Source organism: Corvus moneduloides, chromosome 13 (assembly GCF_009650955.1).
Source record: "Corvus moneduloides isolate bCorMon1 chromosome 13, bCorMon1.pri, whole genome shotgun sequence".
Taxonomy (NCBI): Eukaryota; Metazoa; Chordata; class Aves; order Passeriformes; family Corvidae; genus Corvus; species Corvus moneduloides.
This window is the reverse complement of record NC_045488.1, coordinates 1,128,276-1,134,551: the sequence shown is the minus strand read 5'-3', so window position 1 is coordinate 1,134,551 and position 6,276 is coordinate 1,128,276. Positions and strand designations below refer to the sequence as shown.

The 6,276-nt window shown below is 48.2% G+C and overlaps 1 protein-coding gene across 1 annotated transcript in view; it reads left to right on the top strand.

The window, feature by feature from the left end:
* Positions 1 to 1,640: 1,640 nt before the first annotated feature.
* Positions 1,641 to 6,276, top strand: part of MAPK6 (mitogen-activated protein kinase 6) — a 29,515-nt gene continuing 24,879 nt past the window's right edge. Inside the window, exon 1 of the mRNA XM_032122459.1 lies at positions 1,641 to 1,820. The gene's annotated coding sequence lies outside the window, so the exon portion shown is untranslated. The remainder of the gene's footprint in view (positions 1,821 to 6,276) is intronic.

Genomic DNA, 6,276 nt, shown 5'->3' with positions numbered 1-6,276 from the left:
CCAGGAAGGAAGAACCCAATCTCTGCAGGCTCATGTGTTACTGGAATTGCTAAAACAGGAAGGGTATCTTCCTGCAGATCTTGTCATCTACTCTTGCAAGCAGCCTAGATCAACATTCCCCATGCCTCCAACATGTCCAGGGGCCTGATTCAGCTTTATATAAAAACCTTTGGAGCAAGTCATGAGGACCAGTTCTAAATGGTTACTTTGCTGGGATGCTGACAGTGGATATGGAAAAGATCTGACGAGTCGTGTTTTCTGCAGTGTATTAATAACAAATCATTTTGTACAGGATACAGTAAATAAAACCTTCGTGACAGTCAGCTAAAAATAATATCAATGTTAACTCAGGTTGTTTGCAAACTTGTTCATGAAGGATTAGGCTAACAAAATGAAAGGAGGGAGGAACATCTTTGCTTGAACAGGAAAAAATAGAAAATTTCTGATGAAGAATTTACCTTGCTGTGCTGACTGATGTTACTGCATGAGTTTGGCATCTCCTAATGTTGTGCTTTGTGTACCTTGTATTTTCATGCCAAGCACTAAACTGAACACTTTTCTGTGGATTTGTTCTGTTGCAAACTATTTGTTCTTTAGCCTCGTGGCCACTTCTGGAGTTCATGTCTGTGTTTCTGGCTTAATGGTTGCTTATTACCTTTTTAGTTACACAGCCAACAAGGCGATGCTCATCCAGGGCTATCACAGTAACACTTTTCTGCTAACAAAGAGGAGGGCGTTGTACAGAATTCAAAAGAAAATCCAAACTTCCCAAAACCCAGCATGTGAGAGGTGTGTTTATATTGAATTGTTGGATAAAGTTGTGCAACCCTATATGCAACCAAGCATAGTCAGGCTGCCTCTCCTGCCAGGGATGCCACCCACATCTGTCTGGGTTATGCCTGCATCAGCTGTTTCCTCCAGCCCTCCACCTCGAGCTGAGCCTGCTGTTGCTGGGTGTTGCTGCTCTACCTCCAGCAGCTCCCCCAGGCTCCCCAGGGCTGAGGCTCTGCTCCTCACAACACCCCCAGACACTCCTGCTCCTCCTCAGGTCTCCTGACCTGCCCACCCAGAGGCCCCAATGGGCCCAGGCAATGCAGCGACCCTGGAGGTAAGTTAGCCCCATTAAAGAAATGTTTTTATAAATGTGTCTTTAGATAAATGGCAAAGTACAGCAGTATTCAGCAATTCCCTGTGAGGGACTGCCAGGCGAGACTCCTGCAGGCAGCTCTTTGGAGGAAGTGTAGAGGCTTGCTGGAAATACACTGAAACCCAAGGAACACCACGTGCAGACCTGGAGCACTGCTGGCTGGATCAATTTGTTCATTAGGCAATGGCTGCTTCTGAGACTAGAAACAGAATTTGACTTGCTCTAGTAAAAGCAGGACAATTTCTAGACTTCTTCAGGGACCAGTCTGCCCACTTTTATTCACGAGGTAATGAAAACAAACCTTCCCACTCTGCAGCTCCTAATGCTCTTTCTGTATTGGTGGCCTGTTTTTCTGCTTGAGGACAGGGAGGGACCACTGAGTCACACACAGTCTCGTGCCCTCCTCCTCTCATTTAAATATTAATATGATGAATTATTACTAGAGTAACAGCTGTGCACTACTCATATCACAGCAACATAACCTTTCCCTCCTCCTCGGAGCACAGCTATTCCTGACTCGTGCTTTCTGGTTGACCTTCTCACTTCTTCTGGATGACTTTTTAAAAATTACTTTGTTAGTTCTGGTGTGGTATCATTAGGATAATTGCTTGTTCTGTTCTTTCTGCTTAAATATTAATGATACTGAGGAAGTCAAAAGATAGCTGCAGTAATGGTAAGTTAAATGTCTGTGTGTATTCTCCCATGAGATCTGTTTGTTTAGAGAAAAAGAAGTATAAAGATCAACCTTTCTAACTAACACTTAGAAACATCTCTTTTTCTCTGAGAATTGCCAAAATATTAATATTTTGTCTTTTACAGAAATAAAATAATTTCATTTTAATCAGCTAGTGTCTCTAGATAATTCATAGGAATAGCTAGGGACAATAACATTGTCCCTAGAAGTCCTAATGCATTGCATTCTCTGTAGATAAAGTATTATAAGAAAGACTGCTGATAAAACCATGAGACAACTCTGCATAGACTGCTGAAAATAAATGTTTGGCATTGCATAAAGAAGGGGAGGGAAAGATAAAACACCACGAGCTAGCTCAATACAACTGGAAATAGCAAGGGAAAGCATTCCTAGGCAGATTTGGAAATGTTAGTAGATGTTAAGTTTTGTGGGTAAAGGTCCTCTCTGCTGAGCATGGGGGGTTTTTTGCATGGTTCTTGTGTTTGTGTGTGTGTGTGCTTTACAGACACACAGGTTTTCTCCTTCTTGAAAATGTTGCTCCTTGGAGTACTCTGATGTTGCAGAAGGGTTTGTTGGTTTCTGTACCACTGTTGAGGAGAATGTAATGTCAGCAGGAGTGTAGAAATCAGGTTTACTGGATTGGCTTGTATTTAGCATTGGGTGAAACTTTTTGCTCTTGTTGGGAGAAAAAAAATCTGAAATGCTCTTACAAAGATTTAAAAATTAAATGTCCGTATTTTCATTTGAAAGTTCTTATTTTAAAACTTTGTTTTGGTAAATCGTTGCTCTTAAAGTCAAACAAAATACTTTCAATTTTAATAAAATATTGCTTTACGGGAGGGGGAGGGGTGGATAATATAATAGAAAACCTAAATATTAATACAAATTTATAAATGATGCCTTTCTTTTCCCACCCATGACAAAATCAGTAGAAACTTCCTTTCCCCAATCAGCCTGACCAGTGACAAGAGAAAGGGAGGCAGGAGGGCTCTGCTGCCAGAGAACTCTTCCCATTCAAAACCAGTGTCTAAGCCCATGCCTGGCTGGGGCTGAGGAGAAGAAAGAATGGAGAGTACTGCAAACTGTGTTTCTAAGTCACTGACTGCTCTGATACAATGCTAAAAGTAGTGCTGTAACTGCTGAATAATTTTTCCACACTGTTTTTTTTCTGAACAAGTACCTAGCGGGAACAAAGAGCCTCATCCTGACTGTTTGCAATTCCTACTGCAGTCAGCAAAAGTAAAACCATGGATTGAGATGTGTTCAGTACCATGCTTTTTTTTTTTTTTTTTTTTTGGGGGGGGGGGGCCTCCCTTTGTGTTCTGTACCCCCTCAAGTTTGTGGGACTTAGAAAAACTTCTGTTCTCTCAGTTTGCCATTCATGTCAGGGATGTCTTAATTCTCATGCATGTTACTGTACTGGAAATTATTTGGCAAAAATGCTGCTTTTATAAAAAGCCTTAAGAAACTGGTAGCATATGCCCCACATAAAATCTCCTTTCAAACAGTCCCTTCAGATGATTATCTGCAGTGATTGCAAATGAACCTTGTAGCATTCTCATAACAACTGTCCTCGTGGACGGAAGAGAAACCTGCTGTCAGAACTACAAATAATTTACGTAACCCAATTTAAAGCTCTAACAAAATGTTCCCTGTTAAGAGGATTGTTATACTTAATGTGTGAGATGAAAATGCTTTCTGAAGGTCAGGAATGCACAGAAGATAGATTAGATCTCTTGAAATGACAAAAAATAGGTTTTTACCAGAAGTTTTTCCTCTGTCAGACTTTCAACTTGGCATTCTCAGAGACTTACATAAGTGCAGCTTTATTCCTGCAAATGCTGTGTTTGCTCTGCAGAGGGACGGGAGCCTCAGAGCTTCAGCAAAAATATAACCGAAGGTAGACTGGGGACTCAGGTTATTTTCCGTATACTTCAGACATATTCTCAGGTATATTTCACCACCAGCAGCATAAACAAAAGCTTGTTTTAAAGAACACAAGGGCAGGTCTGGGGAAGTATTTCTCAGATGCTGCCTGCCTCGGCAGCCAGTGTGATGCTGGAGGGCTCAGGCAGTCCGTGCTGCAGGTGAGACAGTCCCTCCCGCAGCAGAGGGTGTCCCCCAGGTGCCCAGGGTGGCCGTGTGCTGCAGATTAACCCTGCAGCAGGAGTGTGGGATGAGCTGTCTCTCCTTCAGGCCTCCTGCTCACACCTGCCTGCGTGGCAGAGGGGTGTGATGGGCTCTGCTGAGGCTGGAGATGGGGGCTCCAAGAAGTAGACTGAGCCCAGGCAAGGCATCTGGGCAAGGAGTCCTGCTCTCCTGGTGTTCGGTGACCTGGTCGCTTCTGCTCAGTCGGGAGTTAATGGAAAACTCAGAGAGCCACAAAACCTGAATTCGTCACACTGGAAAACAGCTTTGCAAGGTCTAGTTTTTCTTAATAGGATTTAGGGGGTGCGGCACGACTTGGAATGCTTTTCACATAGGATACAATGGAAAGAAAATGAAATTACAGCCTCTGTAACCATCAGAAAGCTGGGCTAATGCTGACATCCTCCTCATCCCCTGCACGCAGTCACACGTGGTTTCTGTCCATCTCTCCAATCAGCCAAAATCTGATGATGGAGACTGTTGAAACACTTAGCTCCTCATCTCTTTCAGTGTTGTGTTCCCCTAATGGCTGGGTCTCTCCCTGTAGTTCTGTGTCCCTGTAGCACTGGCTGCCCCACAGCCGTGCAGCAGCAGCTGCAGTGAGGTGTGGGGTCTGCACCAGGACACCAGGCAGGGTTTGGGTGGTGAGAGAGGCCGTGTGGCCACACATTGGAGCAAAAGAATAGCAAAAAACTTTGTCCTGGAGAGCGGGATATTTTCTTACAGCCTCCTGCTTTGCACTGCTGAAGGCCTTTGTCCAAAACAGGTTTGCGAAGGGGAAGGGAAGCTTGAATAGGGTCCCCTGCATCACAGCAGCAGGTGCCCCTCACTCCCTGACAACCTGTGCTCCCCCAGCAACCTGTCACCCACCCATGGGGAGGGCACTGACAGGGACAATTCCTCCTCAGAAACGCTCTGGGTCACTTCTTTTCCTTCATAATCCATTGCTGTGTAGCAAGACTCCTTTACCACCACCTTCCTTGACAGCTAGCAGCTTTCTTGTCTGGGAATATCAGAAGGCACCCTGGAGAGGTGAGGCAGCCCGTGTGAGCTCTCTGTACACCCTGGAGAGGTGAGGCAGCCCGTGTGAGCTCTCTGTACACCCTGGAGAGGTGAGGCAGCCCGTGTGAGCTCTGTGTGCACCTTGGAGAGGTGAGGCAGCCCGTGTGAGCTCTGTGTGCACCTTGGAGAGGTGAGGCAGCCCGTGTGAGCTCTGTGTGCGCCCTGGAGAGGTGAGGCAGCCCGTGTGAGCTTTCTGTACACCCTGGAGAGGTGAGGCAGCCCGTGTGAGCTTTCTGTACACCCTGGAGAGGTGAGGCAGCCCGTGTGAGCTCTCTGTGCACCTTGGAGAGGTGAGGCAGCCCGTGTGAGCTCTCTGTACACCCTGGAGAGGTGAGGCAGCCCGTGTGAGCTCTGTGTGCGCCCTGGAGAGGTGAGGCAGCCCGTGTGAGCTCTCTGTGCGCCCTGGAGAGGTGAGGCAGCCCGTGTGAGCTCTCTGTGCGCCCTGGAGAGGTGAGGCAGCCCGTGTGAGCTCTCTGTGCACCCTGGAGAGGTGAGGCAGCCGGTGTGAGCTCTCTGTACACCCTGGAGAGGTGAGGCAGCCCGTGTGAGCTCTGTGTGCACCTTGGAGAGGTGAGGCAGCCCGTGTGAGCTCTGTGTGCGCCCTGGAGAGGTGAGGCAGCCCGTGTGAGCTCTGTGTGCGCCCTGGAGAGGTGAGGCAGCCCATGTGAGCTCTCTGTACACCCTGGAGAGGTGAGGCAGCCCGTGTGAGCTCTCTGTGCACCTTGGAGAGGTGAGGCAGCCCGTGTGAGCTCTCTGTGCGCCCTGGAGAGGTGAGGCAGCCCGTGTGAGCTCTCTGTGCGCCCTGGAGAGGTGAGGCAGCCCGTGTGAGCTCTCTGTGCGCCCTGGAGAGGTGAGGCAGCCCGTGTGAGCTCTGTGTGCACCTTGGAGAGGTGAGGCAGCCCGTGTGAGCTCTCTGTACACCCTGGAGAGGTGAGGCAGCCCGTGTGAGCTTTCTGTGCACCCTGGAGAGGTGAGGCAGCCCGTGTGAGCTCTCTGTACACCCTGGAGAGGTGAGGCAGCCCGTGTGAGCTTTCTGTACACCCTGGAGAGGTGAGGCAGCCCGTGTGAGCTCTCTGTACACCCTGGAGAGGTGAGGCAGCCCGTGTGAGCTCTGTGTGCGCCCTGGAGAGGTGAGGCAGCCCGTGTGAGCTCTCTGTGCGCCCTGGAGAGGTGAGGCAGCCCGTGTGAGCTCTCTGTGCACCTTCTGCTGGGGGAGAACGTGTGA